We start from the raw sequence: 25,754 nt of genomic DNA on the forward strand, positions 1-25,754 counted from the left end.
GTCATCGTTGACTCTACACCTCTGCCCACTGATTCTTGGTTTGACCACTCAAATCCATCAATTCTTTTTTCAGTCCGACCATACACCGTCTTTGATTCCACCACCGATTCATTTATCCCCATCACACTGACTCTACCTCCATTGTTGTCAACTCACCCATTGGTTCTCAAATTTGGGTTTTTTAACCATTGTGGGCTTTTTGGCTGGTTTATGGGTTATGGTGGGTGGCTAGGTTTTTGAGTTGCAATGGGTGCTGGGATGGTTTGTGGGTCACGATGATGGCTAAGTTTTTGGGTGGTTAGAATGGTTTATGGGTTATGGTGGGTGGTTGGCCGACTTTGGCCTTTTTTTTTTCCTTCTCCAATTTGTGAATTTGAGTTGTCAGTCAGTCAGTGGAGTGTTAGGGTGGTGGTAGGTGGGTTTGTGCAGATATTGTTATGGTTTGGGTGGTTGGTGGTGGGTTGGATTTTGCCAGATTAGGTGGTGGTTGTGAGATTCTTAAATTTTTTTCAATTTGTTGAAACATACATTTTCTTTGCATTTTCAGGAATGCAAACCAAACACTGTAAAATGAAAATATTTTCAGTAAAATATTATATTTTTCATGTACAATATTTTACTTTTGCAAATATTTTACGTCGAAACAAACGGAGCCAAAGTTTCACCACTTTTCATTTCAGTCCTTTAAATTTGAGTTTTGTCATTTTAGTCTTCTAAGCTTTATTTAATTTCTATTAAGTCTTTTGTTAACAATCTATTAGTCGATGTTGTTATCTATAGCAAAACTACACCATTTTGTCCTTTTTATTTGAATTTATTATTAATTTATCAATTATAAGAAAATGTAAAAAAAAAAAAAAACCAGAAATTATATTAAGAAACGGCATCGTATGTGGAGAACAATATTGAGGAACAAAATTGAATCCCCACCTAATACCCTAGCCCGATACTAATGGCCTGTTTGGATGTTTAAAAAAGGAGGGAGAGTAGAGTAGAGGGAGGGAGAGTAATTTAAATCCCTTATTTGGAAGTTTTTTAAGGGAGGAGGGGGAGGGATTTGGAGGGGTTTGGGGGGTTTCAACTACCTCTAACCCTTCATTTTTAATTTCCCCAAATTGGAGAGATTTGGAGGGAGAGTAGAGTAAATAAATTATTGACCAAATGAATTCTCCAATTTACCTTTTTTAAATTAACAAAATTACAAACCAATTAATCATAGACCAATATTGCAATTTATTTTCAAATATGGGTAAATTTGTCTATTTAATCATTTTCTCTCCTCTCCATCTCAATTTTAAAAACATCCAAATAAGGAGAAGGACTAATTACTCCCTTCCCCCTTACTAATTTTAAAAACATCCAAACAAGGTGGAGGGTAATTATTTCACTCTACTCTCCTCCCCACTACTCTCCTCTCCTCTACTCTCCTCCCTCTCTAAACTTCCAAACAGGCCATAAGAGATTGAGAGGGAGAAAGAAAGAGAAAGAGAGATCGAAAGGGGGAAAGAGGGAGAAGAGAGACCGAGAGGAAACAACTATAATACGAATTTGAAAATTAGAATGGGATAGATTTGCAGCAATGGCTGACTTAGTACTTATGAGACCTAGTGTTGCTCCAAGGGCTGTCTTGGTACTTAGAGGAACGTTGCTCAAAACCCAACAATGTGAAGGGACTTTGAAGATGACCTCCGCTTTCTGGCTTGGGAGAGCTTGAAGGGCTTCGTCATGTTCAAAGTAGCTTTGGAGGCATTGAAATCGGTTGCTGATAGGTATGGAAGCAACAATGTATGTATTGCATGTCATTCCATAGGAGCTGGGTTTGCTTTCCAAGTGGGAAAAGCATTAGACAAAAAAGGGATATATGTGGAAATTGGAAACCCATTTATTCAATCCTCCTTCTGTTTCATTAGCAATGAGCTTAAGAAATATGGGAGAAGAGGCTAGGTTTTCTTGGAAGAGATTTAAATCAATGCTTCTTAATTTGTGGGGTTTTTCTTTAATTAGCGATTTCTTAATTAATAAATAAAAATAATTAAATTATAAAAATAAAAAAATAAAAAAGACTAAATGACGTTTTGCTATAGATAACAGTTGTAGTTAATAGATTGTTAACGGAAGACTTAATTGATAATAAATAAAACTTAGAGAACTGAAATGACAAAACTCAAATTTAGAGGACTAAAATGAAAAGTAGTGAAACTTAGAAGACCGATTTTGCATTTTAGCCTATAAAAAAAATACCAATTACTTCAATAATTTGAAACTAGCTTCATGGCACGTCCTACACTCGTGCTTGGAAGGCTTAAGGCTTTTCATTTGTTTGGTTTAATGTCAAAATTGTTTATTTATCTTAATATAACTTTTACGCATTTGTCTAATGATATCATGTATTTGCAAATTAATGATATAGTTGATAATGCTAGCACCAAATAAATGAACATTGAAATAGCATTGAAATCTTATGGTTGTGTCTGGATGTTTTCAATTTTTTGAAATGAATGAAAAATTTTGACATTAAAAAATAAAATAAAAAACCCTTTAAGCATGCTACAGGCATGCAATGAGACTAGTTTATATATATAAGTTTTCTTACCAAAAACCTCATTTGCAACTTAAAAGTTTGCCACCTCATAATAATATCACACCCTATCATTTGAATTATATATATTTATTGTTGAATAGATAGTAAAGGAGAAAGAGGTGAGATTCTCCACCACAGACATGAAACGCCACAAATAATGTCATTACCACTAAGCTATCAGTAGAACTCATAAAAAAAAAAAACATTTCATATTGTATTAATATATTTTGACATAAAACACATACAAAATGAATGTTATTGCATACTTATTCCCAATAAACAAAGCTAATTGGGTTAATTATCTTTCTCATTCTCTTCTAATGATCTCCCCATAGTCTCACACATAAACAATAAGTCGCTACCATCCCTAACAAATAAACTCCGGCAAGTATTATTAATGAGGCATTCATTCCAATTACTTCAGGATAAACCTTCTCCTTTTTATCCTCTTTTTTTTTTTTGTCATGTGAAACCCAAAAAAATCCGAAAGACCCAATAATTGCGCCTACCTTCCCAACAGCCCCAGAAATGCCTTGACAAGTTGATTTAAATCTTGCCGGGAAAAGTTCTCCTGATACTATAAAAGTGGTTGTGTTCGGTCCAAAATTTTCTAAGAAAAATGTGAGGCCATAGAGGACTAAAAAACCTTTATTGAGTTTATTGTTGTTGGATTCATTGTCCCTATATTTTTTATAGGGTATCCCAAGTGCTAAGAAAAGCAATGCCAGGAAGAAACAAACCCATCATTTGGATTTTGACTCTTCCAATCCTGTCAATGAAATAAACAGTGAACCAATAGCCTGGAAGTGTAAAACAAACTGCAATAATCGCTTGGAATATTGCAACTTCAAAAGCAGCTTCATTATTTGAGGGATATAATGATTATATATACGAGACATGAAGATCGAAATTGCCGCTAGCTGTTAAAAACAATATCAAGAAGGAACCATGTGAAGGAGCAAGAGAATAAATCACAACCATGGAAACGAAAAAATTTCTTGGAGACGAGGGGATAATGAGGTGGAGTAGGCGGCAGTGGCATATCTTCTACAATCTGACTCATTGGAACTTCCATCACCTTCTCCATGTCCAACACCAGTAAACGAATAGGGATGGCCACCATGGTGGACACAACCTCAGGTGGGTTCACATACTTGTCGGGCTTCTTCTCGTAGTATATTCGTCCAATGAGCGTCATAATCGGAGGGACTCAGAAGAAGTCGTAGGTGTCAGTGAAGAGGCCAATGCCAGCTATGATGATGGCCTTGAAATGTTATAACTGAGTTCTTGCACTGTCAAGGGCGGAAAGGACTTTTAACGCCATTCTTATTTCTTGCAAAATTGAAAAGCTTACCTTCTTCCATTTGGTTTAATGACAAGTCTCGGATTGTGAAACGGCATTGAAATTTCGTTAGCGCCTTTGTTATTATTATTCTTTTTTTGATGGGATGTCTTTGTCATTGTTAACAGTACGTGTCAAGTAGTTTCCTTGAAGTTGATGGGTAGTTAGGTTATTAAGGGGGGGAATTATTGACAACTGTGTCCATGGTTACATCAAGATGGGGATTGAATTCGAACCTAATGCAAGAATTAATGCATAGGTGCCTCATATCCACACACAAAAAAAAGCATACGTTCCCGATTGATAACCACATTTTGGGCAAAAAACCAAGTTTGCAGTTTCAAAACATAATTTAATACCTTTCTAAAAAAAAAAATTAAAAAAAAAACATAATTTAATACCTTTGGTAAAGTCATTACTTTTTGGACTCGATGCATTTTTTTTGGGTTTGTGCATTATACCAGGTGAGCTTTAATAAGTGATTTAGCATAAACTAGAAAAGTTGAACCAAAACTCACCCCGTGTTCAAGACGCTTTCCATATGTGATTGATGTTTATATTTGTTGGTACCCATTTTTTAACATCATGAGCCAGCAAACAAAATCCAAAGCCCAGCGATGAGAAAATGCCCAAGAATAAAGCGAAAAGAAAGAAAGAAGAATCGGCCTAGTGGCCAGAGAAGAGGTCTCGTTGCAAAATACCTTAGGATGAGATAATCAGCAGAGGCCTGGCCATCTGTGGCTGAGAAAAAGGAGAGAAAAGAATTTTCACCACGAAGCCTATTAGAAAAGCAAACGCGGGTCCAAGAATGGCCCAAAATACGTTGAAGAAAGTGGAAGCCCATAAAAATAGCTTCTACAAAATGGCCCAAGGAATTAAACCAGGCCTAGAAGGCCCCCAGACTTTTGGTACGAACGATTGGAGGCTCTGAGCAATCCCGAAAATAAAGGGTAATAAGGAAGAGAGAGTCACTGAACACAAAGAGGGCATAGGAGCATTAAATTCAATTCCTAAATTTTGGTTTCAAAAAAAAATTCCTAAATTTTGGACATCAAGTGGCGAAAAGGAAAGTGATGGTACTGACGAATACGTAACTGACGAGTATAATTATAGACGAAGTTGCCTTCACGGACGAACATGACCAATATCTGCGTCATCAAAAAGAATTAATGCCATTCAATGCTGCCAATAAAGCTCCAACCGTTATAGGACCAGCTGGACTAACCGACGGGAACACATTAAAGTCCATAACTCCACCAGAGACGTTATCGGGGAGTCATTAACACTCCAACGGCTACAATCCCCAAGGGTATATAAAACCCTCACAACACCAATATAAGGTACATAAAAAAACAACATCACCACCTGAATCATTTTTTCTGGTATTTCAATCATTATCTTCTTCAATACTGACTTTATCATCGGAGGCGTTGTGGCGGGCACCACACCGGTGACCACTTGAGTAAATTCACCGCCTCCACGGGTTCGTCGGAGTACTTACGGGAGCCGTCCGGGACGAATCCAAGCAAATCAACGAGATACCGGCTTCATCGAGTTTGGCGCCGTACGTGGGAACGACTTTGTCATACAACGAGAACGCAAGGTTCCGCGGCTCCGAGATGGAATCCAACCCGGACTCGGCGGCCTTGGCACGGCAAGTCCGGAATCTCGCAGCCACCGTCGAAGAACTTACAAGACGAATCGGGGAGATGAGACGAGAGGTTACGGCAAGAAGAGAACCGGTCAAGAGCCGTTCAAGAAGACGAAGGGGATAGTCATGGGAGGAGTGGCCAGAGCGGAGAACGGTAACCCCGGTAAGAAGACGGCATTCGACATCCTCCAAGAGATGAGGAAGGAGATGGATGAATTAAGAAACGCCATCAAAGAGAAGACCGATCGAAGCACCGGATAAAATGGTCGGAAGCGACGGACTCTCCTTTTACCATGGCGAGTCCTAGAAAGACCGGTACGGCAAAATTTCGGCTACCTCGGCTTGAGCCTTTTGACGGGCACGAGGACCCCCAAGATCACCTTAACACCTTTAAGACGACCTTAGGCCTTCAACGACCTCTGACGAGATCATGTGTCGTTCATTCCCAACTACGAAGGGAGGCTGGACGAGAGTGGTTCACAAGATTGCCCACTTCGTCCATCGATAACTTTGAGCGATTAAGTAGTGCTTTCCCGCGCCATTTCGTCGGGGGCAACGACCCAAAAGACCGGCGGATCACCTACTCACTATTAAGCAAGAGAGAGGAGACCTTGCGATCGTATGTGAAACGCTTCACTCGGGAGACCACAGAGGTGGACGATGCCGACGATAAGGTCCGGCGACGACATTTAAGGCGGGGCTTAAGTCCGGAAGGGAATTCGTCGTCTCGTTAGCAAAGAATCCGCCCGGACGATGGCGGAGATGTTGCGAAAGCTCAAAAGTACATGAACGGCGAGGACGCAACGGCAGCCATCGTAGACGAGGGGAAGCTAAAGACGGAAGGAAGGAAGGAAGACGAACGCAGGGGACAAAAGAGGGAGCGTCCGAGCCGTCGGAGAGGTGACACCGACAGACGGAAAGACGAGAAAGCTCCACGACCGGTAAAATTCACACCCCTAATTATGCCTGTTGACAAAATTTTGACACAGATCCAGGATCAACACCACCTAAAGTGGCCAAAGCCCTTGCACTCGTCACCAAGTGTACGGGACAAGAGCAAGTACTGCCGATTCCACAAGGACCACGGCCATTACACAGAAGATTGCCGAGATTTGAGGGGACAAATAGAAGAACTGATACAGAAAGGAAAACTTCAGAAGTTTGTCAAGAAGGGGGAATCCAGCAGGTTCAGAGAGGGCGACACGAGTCAACGAGAGCCCTCGTCCAAAAACGAGAGTCGCCGATCTCAACCACAAGAAGTGATCGGGGAGATAAGCACGATAGCAGGAGGACCTTTCATGGGGGGATCGTATAGGTCCCTCAAGAAAACGTACCAGAGACAAGTAAACAGCGTCCACATGGAACCCCCATTGAAACACAGACGGACGAACCAAGATATATTCTTCAGCGAAGAGGACGCGAGGGAGTCGAGCAGCCCCATGCCGATCCGGCGGTGATAGCACTCACAATTGAAGGGTTCAATACTAAAAGGATCCTCATCGACAACGGTAGCTGCGGACATTATGTACCTATCGGCCTTCCAACAATTGAAACTAGGCCCTGGTAAATTGCGTCCGTTTGAGTCCCCCCTCGTCAGCTTTAGCGGCGACCGGGTATACCCCAAGGGCATTGTGACACTAAAAGTCACGATAGGCGCATACCCGAAGCAGCAGACTCGTCATCTGGACTTCCTGGTTGTAGACTGCCCCTCTTCGTACAATGTGATCATTGGAAGGCCCACGCTCAACCAATGGAGGGCAGCAACGTCCACCTACTGCCTAAAGATAAAATTCCCGACTGAAGAAGGGGTCGGTGAGGTAAAAGGAGATCAAGTCTTAGCCAGAGAGTGCTACCAAGCCGTGTTGGCTGCAGGAGAAAACCACACATGGACGATTGAAAGAGAAAAAGAAGACAACATGGAAGCCCTAGAAACGGTAGAACTCGTTGAGGGGGAAAGCTCGAAGGTGACGAGAATAGGTACAACTATAGGCCCCGAGATGAGGAATGAGCTCGTCCGTTTCCTTAAAGGAAATTTGGACGTATTTGCATGGAGTCACGAAGATATGCCGGGCATACCATGCCAGGTAATCCAGCACGAGTTGAAGACAGATCCTGAGAAGAAACCCGTCCGGCGAAACGACGGGTCTTTGCCCCCGAGCACGAAACCAAGCAATCATGGAGGAAGTTACCGTATTGTTACGGGCGAGGCTTCATCCGAGAAGTTTATTATCCCGAATGGCTGGCCAACGTCGTGTTAGTGAAGAAAGCAAATGGAAAATGGAGAATGTGTGTAGACTTCACGGACCTAAACAAAGCTGCCCGAAAGATAGTTTCCCTGCCGAGGATAGATCGGTTGGTAGACTCTACGAATTTGGACATAAATTACTAACATTCATGGACGCATTTTCGAGGTTACAACCGGATAAAGATGGCCGAGGAAGATCGGGAAAAAACCGCCTTCATCACGAAGCCAAGGACTCTACTTGCTATAAGGTAATGCCACTTGAATTTGAAGAACGCGGGGGCAACGTACCAAAGATTGGTGAACGGGATGTTCGGCAAGCAAATTGGGAGAAATATGGAAGTATATGTGGACGATATGCTCGTCAAGAGCAAAGAAGAGTTAACTCACACGGACGACACAGGAGAGACATTTAATACCCTCAGAAGATACCGGATGAAGCTCAACCCTAGTAAGTGTGTTTTTGGGGTAGCTTCGGGAAAGTTCTTAGGGTTCATGGTATCCCAAAGGGGAATAGAAGCAAATCCGGAGAAGGTGCAAGCGATACTCGACATGGCATCCCCCAAAACCATCAAAGATGTCCAAAAGCTCACGGGAAGAATAAATGCACCTTGAATAGGTTCGTCTCTAAGCGACGGACAAATGCCTCCCATTTTTCAAAACGTTGAAACAAGCGTTCGCACAGGACCGACGAGTGTGAGGCGGCTTTTCAAGAACTCAAGCGCTACTTGAGCGGCCGCCCGTCTTGAGTCCCTCAAAAGCAGAGAGAACCTTTATTTATACGGCGGCCTCGTCCACGGCCGTCGGCCGCCGCCTTGTCCGAGAAGAAGACAAGAAGCGGCTCCCGAGTTTATTATGTCGACGAAGCCTTCCAAGGAGCGAGAGGCCAAATACCCCGGGATCGGCAAGATCGTCTTCGCCCTAATAGTGGCTTCGCGAAAGCTACGACCATACTTCGAAGCACACCCTATCCTTGTAATGACGGATCAACCCATCAGGAAATCCATGAGCAAGCCTGAAGCAGCTGGGAGAATGGTCCAGTGGGCAATCGAACTCAGCCAGTTCGACATCGAATACCATCCCAGAACGGCCATCAAGGCGCAAGCTCTAGCGGACTTCATAGCAGAATTCACCTTCCCAGATGATGGTGATGTCATGGACGAGGCGGAACAGTGGACGAGGCTGAATACGAACAACGAGGCTGAATACGAAGGCATACTGACGGGACTAAGACTTGGCAATGCTCTCGGGATTAAGAACTTGCTCATTCAGAGTGACTCGAAACTGGCGATAGGGCAGATCAGGGAAGAGTATGAGGCGAAGGAAGAAAGGATGCAGAAGTACCTCAAGTTGATCAGGCATCTAGCTCATGGGTTCGACAAGTTGAATTTCGTCAGGATCCCGAGAAGCCAAAATGCAGAGGCAGACGAGGTCGCCAAAATGGCCTCGTCTATAGAAGAACCAACCAACAAGGAGATTCTCATGGAGATTCAGAAATACCCTAGCATCGAGGAAGTCCCGGTATTCCCCATCCAGAACACGGGTGGTTGGATGGAACCGATCGTCTCATATCTTCAAGACGGACATCTTCCTCATGACTCAATGGAGGCCAGGAAGATTAAAGCAACGGCGACGGATTCACAATTTTGAATGATACCTTATACAAAAGAGGATTCTCCTTGCCTTATTTGAAGTGTCTCGACGAGGAAGAAGCTAAGTACGTCCTCCACGAAATCCACGAAGGGATATGCGGGGACCACGCCGGGCCCGCATCTTTGGTAAGTAAGGTTATTAGAGCGGGTATTTACGGCCAACTATGCGGGAAGACGCTATGGAGCTCGTCGAGAGGTGCGATAAGTGCCGCAGGTTCGGGAACGTCCGAGAGGCTGCCGGCGAGAGAAGATGACAACGATTACCTCCCCCGGCCATTTGCACAATGGGGGATCGACATCGTCGGTCCGTTACCGTTGGGAAAAGGACAAGTACGATTCTTGCTCGTCGCTATCGACTACTTCACTAAATGGGTTGAAGCGAAGCAATAGCAACGATCACGAGAGGCAAGAATCCGCGGCTTCGTGTGGAGAAACATAATTTGCGAGGTTCGGGATCCCACGAACGATCATTTCGGACAATGGCCGACAGCGGTTCGACGGCCCGGGGATTTAGAGACTTTTGCTCGGGATGGGTATCAAGAATAAGTTCTCGTCACTGGGCACCCGCGGTCTAACGGACGTACGGAGGTAACTAATCGAACAACTTGCTTTCAAGATCATAAAAGCACGACTAGACGAAGCTAAGGGCGCGTGGCCAGAAGAATTGCCCAATGTCTTGTGGGCCTACAGGACGACAGCAAAAACCCCCACGGGAGAGACGCCCTTCAGGCTCACTTATGGCACTGAAGCAGTAATCCCAGTCGAGGTGGGTATAACCAGCACTCGGCGAGAAGTCTTCCGCGAGGAGAATAACGACGACCAGCTTCGAATCAATCTGGATTGCTTAGACGAGGTAAGGGACAAGGCATCGAACATGACGATGAAGTACCAGCGTAAGATGACTGAATACTACAACAAAAGGGTCAGGCTCAGAAGACTAGAAATTGGCGATCTCGTCTTACGTAAGGTGACGACTGCAACTAGAGAACCCGCCCACGGGAAACTTGGCCCAACATGGGAAGGACCTTACAAGGTTGTGTACTACTCACGACAAGGCAGCTATCACTTGGAGACCCTGGAAGGACAAAAACTCCCGCGACCTTGGAACATAGAAAACTTGAAGAAGTACCACCAACAGACATAGATCAAGAATGTACTAATTACTGAAAATTAATGAAATGATTTTTCGAATGATGTGCTCATACAGGTACCAAGTCTCGGAGAGTCAAAAAAAAAAAAAAAAAATGTGTCTAAGTAATAAGATTCCGCCTAGACGGATGTACATTACTGACGAACACAAAAGCAAAGAACTTTTGTCCAAGTAATAAGATTCCGCCTAGACGGATGTACATTACTGACGAACACAAAAGCAAAGAACTTTTGTCCAAGTAATAAGATTCCGCCTAGACGGATGTACATTACTGACGAACGCAAAAGCAAAGAACTTTTGTCCAAGTAATAAGATTCCGCCTAGACGGATGTACATTACTGACGAACACAAAAGCAAAGAACTTTTGTCCAAGTAATAAGATTCCGCCTAGACGGATGTACATTACTGACGAACGCAAAAGCAAAGAACTTTTGTCCAAGTAATAAGATTCCGCCTAGACGGATGTACATTACTGACGAACACAAAAGCAAAGAACTTTTGTCTAAGTAATAAGATTCCGCCTAGACGGAAGTATATTACTGACGAATACTAAAGCCAAGAACTTTTGTCTAAGTAATGAGGTCCCGCATAGACGGAGACACATCATTGACGAAGCAAAAAAAAAAAAGAGAAGAAGAAAAACGCCTAAGTACAGGAGAAGGCTTAAGTGATCACGTTCCCATCCAGTGGGCGAACATTACTGACGGACACAAAAAAAATACTTTTATAACAGAATATATCCAAGTAGATGTAATATTATAAAAGCCTAAAACCTGAGGCCATTGTTCCAACAACAAAAAAAAAAAACCCATAAACACTGGGATAAAAATACACATGAAAATTTCTAATTGTCCAGGAAATTGAGCCTGAAAAACATGTCAGGCACCTCAAAAAAAAAAAATAAAAAAAAAATACATGTGATAAAAACTTTTTGATTACAGGTTCAAACTACCGGGTCGGCATCGTCTCCAGCTGGGGCATCAAGGGCAGGGGCGTCGATGACGGGAACATCAGGAACGTCCTCAGGGACTTCGGCGGCGGCGGCTAGGGCAGCCTCGTCAGCAGAGATCTCCTTGTCGACCTCCTCCATATCCAGCGCCTCCAGATCCACCCCGGAAGGATGCTTGATGCAATACCTCCTCAAGAGCTCAAACCCCTTAAAGTACCACCGAAGAGCACGAGTTGTACTCTTCGGTCTGCAGAAGCCCTCGATGGCCCTAGAGGCGACGACTTTGATTTTTTCCTTCGCGGCTGCGAGCTGCTCGTCCTTTTCCAGAACCAGCTGCTGTTCAACCTTAAGATCGTCGCCCAGCTTTTTGACCTCGTCCTTGTATTGGTGAACATCCTCCATCGCGGTTATCAGCTCCCTCTTCAGCCTCGAGTTCTCCATCTCCAGGACTTTGATCCGAGAAAGCGAAGATTCGACCTTGGCCTCCTGAGCTTGATACTCCGCTGAAAAATGGATGGCTTCCCCCAACACCTAAAAAAAAAAAAAAAAAAAGGGCATGCAAAAGAATAAATAAGAAAGAGAGAGGCTCATGTGTAAAGGCGTCACGAGAAACAAACGATTTACCTGGACGAGTTTATGGACATGACGACCCATCAACTCAGCTGGAGTCGAACCTGAAAGCACCTTCAGGTCCTCGGCATTCACTACCCCACGAGCCCGATCCGTCGCCAACCTCTCGTCATCCCAAATCGAGGACGATCCGGCTGCATCCTTTTCTTTGTCCGATGTGCGAGGCCTCTTGGAAGCGGGTGTCGGAATTTCTTCTACCGAAGTGGCTGGAGAAGCCGTCCTCGTCGTCTCGGCACCCGAAACCACGGGTGTGGTCGAGACTGTCGGAGTAACGGAAGTAACCTTGCCCTTCACTCGAACCACCTTCTTCCCGAGGCTCGACAAGGGTTCGTCTTTCTTGGACCTCATTTTTTCATACATGCCCTTGTTGAATTTCGTCGTCATCTCTGCAAAAGGGAAAAATTTGTAAGAGAAAGAGTAAATTGGACAAGTACAGCCTCAGGGTCAAGACCGACGAACTTAGAAGCTTACTCTTCTTTCCCTCGATATCAAGGCTTCGTAAGACGTAGGAAGACGGATCGGGGCCGAGGTTGTAGAAAGCGAGTGTCCTCGGGTCTACCAAGTCGTCCCAATTGTCAATAGATTGGGAATAAGTGATGGCCGCCTCAACGCGCTCCTTGTACCTGCTTTTCAACCTCGGTCTTCGTTTAGCTGCACGAGGACGAAGGAAATTAGCAGCAATCACCCAAAAATATATAAAAAAAAAGGGGGGCGAGAAAGAAGACTGACGCACCTAAGGTCGGGGTTCCCCACCGACGAAGCAACCTGGGGATCTCACCCCAGTCCTGGCTGAAGGGAGTCTCAAAATTGTCCCCAGACACAAACACAAATCTGGACTTCCAGTATCTGAAGGACGAAGGTAAGCCCTTGACGATCCTGGTTCTTCTCTCCCAAGGTACTAGCTCGTAATACCCATACTCTTTGGACTCTTTTAGACGGTATAAATATACGAGCTCGTTTACCTTAATCATATCCCCGTTAGCGGCCAACCATATTTCCATACAGTTGACCACTATTCTCCACGAATTGGGCATAAGTTGCCCGGGGGCAATCCCCAGATATGCCAGGAGCTCCATCACAAACGGGTGGACGGGAAGCCTAAGTCCACAAGTGAAAGCGGCCTCATAGAAGCACACTTCACCGGGGAAAAACGAGCAAGCCCTGTCATCGTCAGTGGGGCGACGAACACGGACCCTCTCTGGAAATTGAAATCTATCCCTAAACCGATTGACGGCGTCGGAATCTAATCCGCACGGCTCCACGAGGGCATGGAAAGCCCTAACCTCTCTAAAAGTCGAGACGGCCGTATCTCCCTCCATAGGACCGTCGCTAGACGACAACCCAGTATCGAGGTCACTAGACCTAACCTCTGACATCAACCTAAGCTTCTTCACCAAATCTTGAAAACCAATCGACGGACTCTCGGAGCAATGGGTATAAATCACCCAAAACAACACCTAAACTGCTACTCGAAACAAAGCCCCTCAAATTGGGGAAAACACCTAATGACCCCCCTAAGCGAGCAAAAAGAAAAGAAATTGAAGGACAGTTTTCCCTAACCTCTAAATTACTGACCATGAACTTCCAGTCTACAAAGAAGAATACTAAGATTCCCACAGAAAGAAGAGAGAAACAAACAGGGAGAACCACAAAGAAAAAAACAAAAATCAGATACTTGCAAAAAAAAAAAAAAAAAAAAAAAAAAAACTGTTCGGCTTCCACGATCGTCACTGACGACCGTAAAGCCCGGGGGCATCTGATGGTACTGACGAATACGTAACTGACGAGTATAATTATAGACGAAGTTGCCTTCACGGACGAACATGACCAATATCTGCGTCATCAAAAAGAATTAATGCCATTCAATGCTGCCAATAAAGCTCCAACCGTTATAGGACCAGCTGGACTAACCGACGGGAACACATTAAAGTCCATAACTCCACCAGAGACGTTATCGGGGAGTCATTAACACTCCAACGGCTACAATCCCCAAGGGTATATAAAACCCTCACAACACCAATATAAGGTACATAAAAAAACAACATCACCACCTGAATCATTTTTTCTGGTATTTCAATCATTATCTTCTTCAATACTGACTTTATCATCGGAGGCGTTGTGGCAGGCACCACACCGGTGACCACTTGAGTAAATTCCTGCCTCCACAGGTTCGTCAGAGTACTTACAGGAGCCGTCTGGATGAATCCAAGCAAATCAACGAGATACTGCTTCATCAGAAAGGTTGGGTCTTGCTTCGCCGTATCCCAAACCCCGTGAAAAATGGGAATCGGCAGGAAAAGAGTAGAATAATAGATTTAGTGTACCACAAGAATTTTGGTAAATCAGAGGAAGAGAGAGGTAGGAAGGCCCTCAAATTTGTGTATAAATAGGAGTATGCATAATTCACGAAGGAAGACACAACAACGAGAGCAACACAACAATAGTGAGAGTCACCAAGATTAGTAGAGAGAAATCGCCATAGAGTAGTTTGAAAGAGCAGAGAAAAGAAAAACCTTTGGCAGATATCCTAACATTCACCATTAAAGCATCCTTTTCTCTTCCAAAGAAGACACCCCTCACCGAGCTTCTTAAAACTCAATTCAATATTGATGATGCCGAAAATCATCAGTAAGCCACACGGTTTTCACGTGCTCTTGATGAAGTACCTACACAACACAAAAGCTGAAGACTTTAAAAGGGGTGCCGGTATGATACCGGCCAAATACCCTCCGATGGTTAAGTTAGAGAAATCTCTTGTTTGCAACTCTAGAGTGCCAGAGCTCAAGGTGAATAATGCGTACCTTGGTTTATGAAGGCTTTGGGGTATTTATAGTAGTGTAGGGCCGAAATAAATGCCTTGATGAGAAAGTACTTTCCTTCTAGGAGAGTAATTTGTGGAGTTTGTGTATCTCTTAGAGTTCTTTTCCATATAGGAATCTTTTCAATTAGGGCTAAACGTGTCACGCAAGAATTCTCCTTATGCACGTATGTGTAGAGGTCAAGCAAGGTCATGGATGAAGATTTTGTTCGACCTCTTCGGCTTATTCTTGTCACCTTCAGCCTCGTTTATATTGTAGGATCGTCAGCTCATTGTCTATAGCACAAGGCCGTCAAGCCAAGGTCATTAGCTCGAGGTTGTCAAATTCAAGGTCGTCGCCTTATCACCTTCGGCTTACCGCGCCACAAATGACATTGTGAAGCAGGTAGCCAATTCATGAAGCTGACGACCTTTCCACACCCGTCGCCTTTAGATTCGTTAAGAGAAATCATCATCATCAGCTGCCCCCTACTCCATGACCCCGTCAGTTATAGCTGACAGGTTATGGAGTTAATGTTGTCGAAAGGTCATTTACGCGTGGTAATTCAAGTCGCCTTCATTAAATGCCAGAACACGTGTCACGGACAGATTGGTTCGGTGTCTGGACGAGCGTGTCACTTCATCTTCCGTGCCCTCTTTCGCCTATATATATTTCATTTCCCCTCTTATTTCCAACTTTTCACACCTTGCTGATTTTGAGAGAAAGAGAGAACGTCACCTCTGAACTTTATTTCATTCGCTGATCTTCTGACTCCGTCAACTAAATTGCTGTCAACTTCTGCCGTCAACTTCTTGGGACTGCCCTTTTATTTGAGGATTCCTTTAACTGTAAGTTCTCTGCCTTTATTTTACCTTCTTTTATTTTTCTAGTAGTGCCCTTTAGTGAGGTCGTCGGCCTAGGTTCTTAGAATAAACCCGTCGTTTGTAGGTAGTCAGATGTCTAAGGAGGCGACGAGTGAACAATTGTCGATCCGCGAAGGAGCGGGTTACGACGATGTCTTCCAATCAAGCCGTGAGCCCGAGGAGGGCCTATCCCGGTCGTCTGAAAGGGAAACATCAACCCATTCTTCTGATGAAGAAGTAGGGAGTTCTAGAGGAGGTGGGGTGAGCGAGGACGGCAAAGAGGAGGAAAGGGTAGGTGACGGAGACCAAAGGACCAATGAAGAGGAAAAGGAAAGAACCAGTGACGGGGGTGGGAGTGACGGTGACGAAGAAACCTTAGAGAGCACCTCGGGAGCTTCTGGTGACGATCGTCCTTTTATCCTACCCCCAGAATGGTCCGTCAACAAATTCTCTCCGACAATGTCAGAAAATATTTTCAAAAATTTGCGGGCCCATTATCAAATACTGGACGATATCCCAATTCGCCTCCCCGAGAAGGGTGAAAGATATTATTCGAGACGAACCGCGGATGTGGGCATATATGATGCCATGTTCGCTGCCGGTTTAAGATTACCACTAACGGCCTTACATCGTCAGCTGGCTAACTTTTTGGGAATATCCGTCAGCCAGATTGCCCTTAACGCTTGGCGAACATTCATTGGTGCCGAGATCTTGTAAGGTCGTCTGAGTGGTGGAAACTGTCAATTAACCCTGGACGAGTTCTTTTGGTGCTACCGCCCTCAGCACATCTCCTCGTCAAAGGGGATATATCATTTTACAGTGAGGGAGAAAGAGTTAAAGTTGGTATCGGACATGCCCGATTCTAATAGAAAGTGGAAGGGCAGATACTTTTTTGTAGAGGGGACGAACTGGGTATGCCGTCAAGAGGAGTGGGAGTCAATGCCTCATGGCTCTTTTGACAACACCTGGGCATACGTCAGGAGCTTAGGTTGACCCCATCTGCTTTTTTACTTAGTCTCCCTGTTTGATTCCTAACCCCGTCTCCTTTTCTTTTCAGCTAACGTCCGTTCGCGCATTAACGCGGAACAAGAGGATTTCATCCATCGAGTGACGGCTATTTCCTTGGACAAGCAGAAGTGTCGGGACCTAATCACACTAGACACTTTACATTTATATTGTGGTAGTCCAGAGCCGACGGAGGAGGCTTGCAAGCTAAACGCTTACTCTCGTCGACATGAGCATTTTCCAATTTCTTCCATCTGCTCCCTGACGTTGTTTCTTTTCTAACCCTCTCTATCTTTTGCAGAAATGGAGTCAGCCAGGCAAAGAATTCGGGCTGCCGCTGCTGCCAAGAAGAAAGAATATGAGACAGCCAAAGGGGAGGCGACACCGTCGTCAGTCCCGAAGTCCGTCGGGAAGGTAGGAGCCAAGAGGAAGGCTGACGGCAAGGATGATTGTTCCAGGAAGAAGGTTGCCATAACTCCTGGAGATAAACCTTCCAAGAAGCCGTCACCTCCCAAGTCCGTCCATGGGGCAGGCAAAGGGCTGATGATATCATCAGGCCCCATCAGCCAGGGACTCGTCCACCGCCTTCTAACACATAAAGATTATGTTGTGGAGGTGACGGGGTCCATTATGAAAGATGAGGAGATGGACCCCTGTGCCGAGCAGGCAACGGACAAGATAAGAGCGTCAAGCCTGTTTAATCTTACTCGGGTATGCCTTCTCTTATTTTGGTGCTCGCCCAGTTTTAATGATCTGACGTCTTTTTTTCCTTGGCAATGTAGGCTATGGTTCGCATGAAGGCTTTGTCAGAGAGGTGTGTTGCCAAGGAGGGGTAATTACCTGTCTGCATGAGCGTATTAAGTACTTAGCCGACGGACAAGCACAATATAAGGACGCGAATCATGTCCTTGGTACGGAGTTGAAGGAACTAAAGGAGAAGTTAGCGGAGGAAAGTTGTCAGCGAAAGTTGGAAGAAGAAGCCAAGCTGACGGCAGAGAATGAGCTAAAGTCCATCCTAATTCAGGTGGAGACGGCTAGAAGCGATGCTGTGACAGAGTTTAAGGACTCGCAATCCTTTATAGACGCTTGTGCCGCCTACTATGGTGACGGGTTTGAGGACTGCTTGAAACAAGTTAAGTCCGTTTATCCCGATTTGGACTTATCCAAGATTACCATGGACGAGCTTATTCCGTCGACTCCTGCAGGCGACACCATCAATGAGGAAAGTGACGATGCTAACAAACTAGAGGCAAACCGAAAGAATGATAGCATTGTTCTTGCTCAGCCAGCTGTGGACAAGTCCGTCACTTTGACTCTATTAGCAAACCCTCAAGGCGACGACCATCATGCTGAAGAGCCTCCTACCTCTAGCATTCAGCTTACTCTTGTTGAGGGTGAAAGGACATCCCAAGACCCCCCTAATTCTATGAACTTAGGCCTTTTCTTTTTTTGTAAAAGACAGTTTGAATTTTTAATGCTTGATGCCTGTTGTTTTGGGCTTTTGTGAAAATATTACTGTATTACTTCTCAATGTGTTGCTTTATATTCGAGCCATATTTCTCTTCTACAAAGCTGTCTGTTTTGCTTGTGATGAACCCGTCAGCTTAATAATAACGACGTCAGCTTTATGTGCCTGATAATTTTATATGTGACGGTTTCAATTTTCTCAGTTGATAACTTTGTTGTTCTATACCCGTCAGCTTTACGGGCAATGGCAATAACTTATTTTAAGTCGCCGCCATATACTTCGTTAACTTCATATGTAACGGCGTCAGCTTTCTCTTAGCTGATTAATTAATAACTTATTTTAAGTTGCCGCCATATATTTGTTAGCTTCATATGTAACGGCGTCAGCTTTCTTGGCTGACAAACTTATTTAGAGTTGTTATTGTTTTTTTCTTTTTTTATATATATACCCGTCACTTTATATGTGACAGCGTCAGCTTTCTCGGCTAACTTATTTAAAGCCGTTTTCCATTTACCCGTCAACTTTGTGAGTGGCGGCTTCAACTTTTCTCTTTGCTGATTATTCATCCACTTCATGGATTTTAGTAAGTTTATTTATTTTGTAGGTTTTATAACGGATTTGTCTACTTCTTGGATGTTATACTGAACCCGTCTACTTGTTGGCTTAGCCTCGTCCACTTTGTGGTCTTAATGACAAAGTCGTCCACCTTGTGGACTTAATCATAAAGTCGTCCACTTTGTGGTCTTTGCAGTAGGTTCGTCCATTTTGTGGACTTAATGATAAGGTCATCCACTTGGTGGACGTAGTGATAAGGTCGTCCACTTTGTGGACTTGGCAATGCTGTCTCCTTGAAGACATAACAAATTTACTAGTCGTTTCTGAATAAAACTCCTCTTATTATGATGAATGCATAAGTAGAAAATTGTTCCAGAAAGAATAAACCTTTAGCCCTTTGGGCTTAAAATGTGTTGTAGATAAGAATAAACTAGGACAAATAATTAAAAGACATAAATTGGAAATGAGGAGTAGTGCTCTTCATGCTATCTTTTACTGGTAGTACTTCCTTAGATGCTCGGCATTCCATGGGTGGCACAGCTTCTGCTCGTCGAGTGTTTCTAGGTGATAGGTGCCCTTCCTTAGCCATGACGTGATTCTGTAGGGCCCTTCCCAGTTTGGGCCGAGCTTTCCTTGCGCGGGATCTCTGGCGGTGCCCATTACTTTCCTTAGGACGAGGTCACCGACTTTGAAATCCCGATACTTGACTCGGGAGTTGTAGTGTTTTGCCATGAGGTCTTGGTATCGCGCGAGCCTCTGCTCAGCTGTCGCCCTAACCTCGTCAACCAGATCAAGTTGTAGTCGTATGGCCTCGTCAATTCTTCCTTCATTGTGATTGTCCACCCTGTAGCTTGTGAATCTAATCTCAGCTGGGATGATTGCCTCGCTCCCGTACGTTAGCCGAAACGGAGTTTCTCCCATAGGAGTCTTGACTGTCGTCCTGTATGCCCATAGTACGCTGGGTAGTTCTTCCGGCCAGACACCCTTTGCCCCCTCGAGCCAAGTCTTGATTATTCGAAGTAGGGATCGGTTCGTGACCTCAACTTGTCCGTTGGCTTGGGGATGGGCAAGGGAGGAGTAGTGGTTTTTAATTCCTAGCTGTAAGCAGAAGTCTCAAAAGGAGTCATTGTCAAATTGCTTACCATTGTCTGAGATCAAGACCCTTGGAATTCCGTACCTACAAATGATGTTCTTCCAAACAAAGCTCCGTACGTTCTTCTCGGTGATTGTGGCCAGGGCTTCAGCTTCTACCCATTTGGTGAAGTAGTCGATGCCGACTATTAGGAACTTCAACTGCCTTACTGCTATTGGGAATGGGCCCATGATGTCCAGTCCCCATTGGGTGAATGGCCACGGGGCGGTTATCGGGATCAGCTCTTCCGTTGGTTACCTGATGATGCTGTTAAACCTTTGGCACTTGTCGCAGGTTTTGACATACGTCTGAGCATCTTTTTGCATGGTCGGCCAGAAATATCCATCCCGGATTAATTTGTGCACCAGCGACCTTGATCCTAAATGATTGCCGCAAATCCCTTCGTGTACTTCTCTCATGACATAATCTGCTTCTTTGGGTCCTAGGCATCTTAGGTATGGTCTGGATAAACCCCTTTTGTACAAGACGTCCCTTATCAAGACGAATTGCGACGCCTGGACCTTCAGCTTCCTTGCGGCTTCCTTCCCTTCAAGCAGGGTGCTGTCTCTCAAGTAAGAAGTTAAAGTGGTGGTCCAATTGCTTTCGAATCCTACTTCCTGTACGTGGATGACATATATTAGTGGTGAGAGTTGAATAAAGGATAGTACCTTGTCAGGAGCGATCATGTCTTCTGCTGACGCAGCTTTAGCAAGGCGGTCAGCTTGCTCATTTTCTCCCCTTGGGATTTGAACGACCCTTGCCTGTAGCTCATTCATCATTCTCTTTGTTTGCTCCAAATACTTCTTCATCCTCTCTCCTTTACATTCGTAGTCATCGTTTATCTGATTAGTGACGACTTGGGAGTCGCAATGGATAACCATGTTTGCGGCTCCTACGGCTTTGGCTAGATCCAAACCTGCTATGAGGGCTTCATACTCCGCTTCGTTGTTAGTCGTAGGAAACTCAAGTTGAACCATGCATTCGATCTTGTCACCCTCTGGAGACTAAAGTACGACCCTCGCTCCGCCAGCCCTCTTATTCGACGATCCGTCCATGAACACATTCCATTGGGGATATTCTGCCCCTGGTCTTCGGCATTGGTGAACTCCGCAATGAAGACGGTGACCACTTGTCCCTTGATAGAGGTGCGTGGACGATATTTTATGTCAAACTCGCTTAGCTCTATCGCCCATAAGGCCATGCATTGGTGAACTCCACAATGAAGACGGCGACCACTTGTCCCTTGATGGAGGTGCGTGGGCGATATTTTATGTCAAACTCGCTTAGCTCTATCACCCATAAGACCATGCGTCCTGCGGCATCTGGGCTGCTCATTGCTCGCCGTAGGGGCTTGTCGGTCAGAACAACCACGGTATGGGCTTGAAAGTACTGCTTTAATTTGCGGGCTGCCGTGATTAGAGCGAAGGCAAGCTTTTCCATTAGTGGGTATCTTCCTTCTGCGCCATGAAGTGCCCGGCTGGCATAGTATACGGGCCTTTGCACCCCGTCGTCTTCTCTGATTAAGGCCGCACTGACGACCGCCGGGGAGACGACCAGATAGAGGAACAGTTCTTCTCCTGGTTGTGAAGGACTTAATTGCAGTGGTGACGAGAGGTAGGCCTTCAGGTCTTCGAACGCTTGTTGACATTCGGCCATCCATTCAAAAGATTTCTTCAGTGTGGGGAAGAATGGTAGACATTTATCCGTTGCCCTTGATACGAATCTATTAAGCGCGGCGACCTTGCCATTAAGGCTTTGTACTTCCTTTATATTTTTAGGAAGCGCCATCTCCATTATGGCCCGGATCTTGTCTAGGTTAGCCTCGATACCTCTTTAGGACACCATGTACCCTAAGAACTTTCCTGTCGTCACCCCGAAGGCACACTTGCCTGGGTTAAGCTTCATGTTATAGAAGCGAAGAATATCGAAGGCTTCCTTGAGATCCCCCAAATGATCTTCTTCCCTTTGGCTTTTCACTAACATGTCATCGACATATACTTGGACATTTCTTCCAATCTGTTGTGCAAACATCTTGTTCATGAGCCGTTGATATGTTGCGCCAGCGTTTTTCAAGCCAAAGGGCATGACTTTCTAACAAAAAAGGTCTAGCTTGTTACGAACGAAGTCTTCTCCTGATCAGCTTCTTCCATTTGGATTTGGTTGTATCCGAAAAACACGTCCATGAAGCTTAGCAGCTAATGTTGGGCCGTAGAGTCCACCAGGATGTCGACCCGCGGGAGGGGGTAGCTATCTTTAGGGCATGCTTTGTTTAGGTCCGTGAAGTCGACACACATCCTCCATTTTCCGTTGTTCTTTTTGACCATCACAACATTTGCCAACCAATCAGGGTAGTAAACTTCCCTAATAAATCCCGCCTCTTGTAGCTTGTGGACTTCTTCTGCTACCGCCCGATCTCTCTCTTGGGTGAAGACTCTTTTCTTTTGGCAGACGGGCGGAAAAGATGGCGACACATTCAACCTGTGTACCATGACTGATGGGTAAATTCCTGGCATGTCTTCATGGCTCTATGCGAACACGTCCCGATTTTCTTTTAAGAAGGTCGTGAGTTCTTGACGCACCGTCGGGTCTGCAAGGGTGCTGATTTTGGTTGTCCGTTCTGGTTGGGAGTCGTCGAGAGATATGTCTTCAAGTCTCTTAACAGGCTCCGTTGCTGCCCGACGTTCTTCTATGCTCATGGTCTAGTGGTGGTCATCCATCTCCATCATAGCTACGTAACATTCGCATGCGACCACCTGATCTCCTCTCAATTCTCCTACTCCATAATCAGTAAGGAATTTAATCATCAAATGGTAGGTTGAGGTTACAGCCTTCCACGAGTTGAGGGTGGGACGTCCTATGATGGCATTGTATGCTGACGAGCAATCAACCACGAGGAATGCTATGTTCTTGGTGATCTGCTGTGGGTAGTCTCCAACAGTTACAGCCAAAGTGACTGCGCCGAGGGGAAATACCCTCGTTCCTCCAAAGCCGACGAGCGAGGCATTAGTCGAAACTAGTCGCTCCCTTTCAATCCCCATCTATTGGAAAGTAGGGTAGTAGAGGATGTCTGCCGAACTGCCATTGTCGACGAGGACTCGGTGCATGTTGTAGTCTCCTGCCTGTATGGTGACGACGAGCGCGTCATCATGGGGATGGTGAAAAGATCGTGCATCTTCTTCTGAGAATCCAATGGAGGGATTGTCAATCCACGACATTTTGGGTACGGAACCCGTCATCTAGATGTTTTGAACCATTCTAAGGTATGTCTTTCGGGCTTTCTTTGATGACCCAACGGCCGTGGTGCCCCCTAAAATCATCCTTAATCTCTTAGGGGTTGTTTGGGGCGATCGTTATCCCGTCGGGGAGCTTGATTTTGCGGTGGGTCTGCTCTCTCCTTGCTAACGAACCTCTACAGCCTTCCTTGTCTAATAAGAGCTTCTATTTGCTGCTTCAAGTCGTAGAAATCAGCTATGTCATGTCTATGATCTTGATGAAAGCGGCAATATTTGTCCCTTGGCCTTTTGTTGGGATCTCCCTTCAGCTTGCTGGGAAAAGTCAAGGCTCCTTCATCTTTAATCTGCATTAGTACCTGGTTGATAGGAGCGGCCACAGGGGTGAAACTTGTGAATCTCCTCGCGGGTGGTCTAGGGCGTCGATCATCCCTTCGTTCTTCAGTTCTAGCCTTTTTTCCCCCCTATCCGAGCGCGTGTCTTCCTGCCTTTCCCTTTTTTTGGGCTTCTCTTCTCAAGCCAACAGGGCGTCTTCTGTGTTCATGTACTTGGTCGCTCGGTAGAGCACATCCGACATGGTCTTTGGGTCGTTCTTATACAGGGAGAATAGGAACTTACCCTTCCGCACCCCGTTGGTGAACGCTGCTACGAGTATCTTATCGTCTGCATCATCAATCGAGATGGCCTCCTTGTTGAAACGAGCTATGTAAGACCTCAACGTCTCGTCTTCCCGCTGCTTAATGTTCATCAGGCATGCGGTGGACTTCTTGTACCTGTGGCCTCCAATGAAATGCGAGGTGAATTGGGCACTTAACTCTTTGAATGTACCAATGGAGTTGAACGTCAGTCTACTGAACCAGATCCTCGCGGGTCCCTTCAACGTGGTGGGGAAGGCTCTGCACATGATTGCGTCTGGCACCCCTTGAAGGTGCATCAAGGTCTTGAACGACTCCAAGTGATTTAAGGGGTCCTTAGACCCGTCGTAGCTTTCTACCTGCAGCATGCAAAATTTTTGTGGAAGGGGGAAAGAACTAACAGACGCTGTGAAGGGCGAGTCGGTTCGCTAGAGCAAATCATCAAGGTCGTTGGACACCTGTCCCTTGAGGTCATTCATCATGCATTCCATTTGTTCCTTCATCATCTGCATCTCAACGACTATATGGGGTGGGACAGTATTGGTGACAGATGGCCGATTCGTGTCTTGCCGCTCCGGCCTACTAGGGGCGTTGCTGCCTTCCGGCCCCTCCCGGTTCCTTCTTTCCGCGTTGGTTCCTTCTTGATCTTCTTCCTGGGTGTTAGCACCTGCGTTCCTCTGACGCAATTGTTCTTCCAAGTCTTGGTTCTGTTTGAGGCGCTCCACAGCGGCGGCCAGAGTTTGGACTTGCCTCCCGAGTGTCGTCGTGTGTGGTTCGTCTCCTTGAACGTTGTTAGTAGTCGCCACCAAGCGAGTGAGTACCATGCAACTCTTTGTCTGGGATGCGATAGCACGGCTTTATAAGTCGCTTAGATCCCTACAGACGGCGCCAACTGATGATGCCGAAAATCGTCAGTAAGCCACACAGTCCTCACGTGCTCCTGATGAAGTACCTACACAACACAAAAACTGAAGACCTTAAGAGGGGTGCCGATGTGGTATCAGCCAAATACCCTTCGACGGTTAAGTTAAAGAAATTTCTTGTTTGCAACTCTAGAGTGCCAGAGCTTGGGGTGAATAATGTGTACCTTGGTTTATGAGGGCTTTGGGGTATTTATAGTAGTGTAGGGCCGAAATAAGCGCCTTAGCGAGAAAGTACTTTCCTTCTAGGAGAGTAATTTGTGGATTTTGCATATCTCTTAGAGTTCTTTTCCATATAGGAATCTTCTCAATTAGGGCTAAACGTGTAATGCAAGAATTCTCCTTATGCACGTACGTGTGGAGGTCAAGCAAGGTCATGGACGGAGATTTTGTTCGACCTCTTCGGCTTATTCCCGTCACCTTCAACCTTGTTTATATTGTAGGATCGTCAGCTCATTGTCTATAGCACAAGGCCGACAAGCCAAGGTCATTAGCTTGAGGTCGTCAAATTCAAGGTCGTCACCTTATCACCTTTGGCTTACCACACCACAAATGACGCTGTGAAGTAGGTAGCCAATTCATGAAGCTGACGACCTTTCCACACCCGTCGCCTTTAGATTCGTCAAGAGCCCAACACTAAATCATCCTCATCAAATACGATTAAGATTGACTCAAGTTCCAAACTCCGTAATTTTGTGTTGGTTCAAAGCAATAAGATTATGGGAGTTGAGGCTGAGCTCTTTCTTAAATAACTCTCATTCTACAGAGAGAAATCTTACACTTGTAATATATATATATATATATATATATATATATATATATATATATATATAGAGAGAGAGAGAGAGAGAGAGAGAGAGAGAGACATGGGTTCAAGTTACACTTGGTGTAACTCTTGAAAAGTTACACCTTTTTTAAACCATAGATTTCTATAAAATCTAATGATTAGAA

The 25,754-nt window shown here is 45.1% G+C and overlaps 1 pseudogene; it reads right to left on the reverse strand.

Moving 5' to 3' along the window:
* Positions 1-2,875: 2,875 nt before the first annotated feature.
* LOC142619596 (putative inorganic phosphate transporter 1-8) overlaps positions 2,876-25,754 on the reverse strand; it is a 43,777-nt pseudogene continuing 20,898 nt past the window's right edge.

Source organism: Castanea sativa, chromosome 1, assembly GCF_040712315.1.
Source record: "Castanea sativa cultivar Marrone di Chiusa Pesio chromosome 1, ASM4071231v1".
In the NCBI taxonomy this organism is placed as follows: Eukaryota; Viridiplantae; Streptophyta; class Magnoliopsida; order Fagales; family Fagaceae; genus Castanea; species Castanea sativa.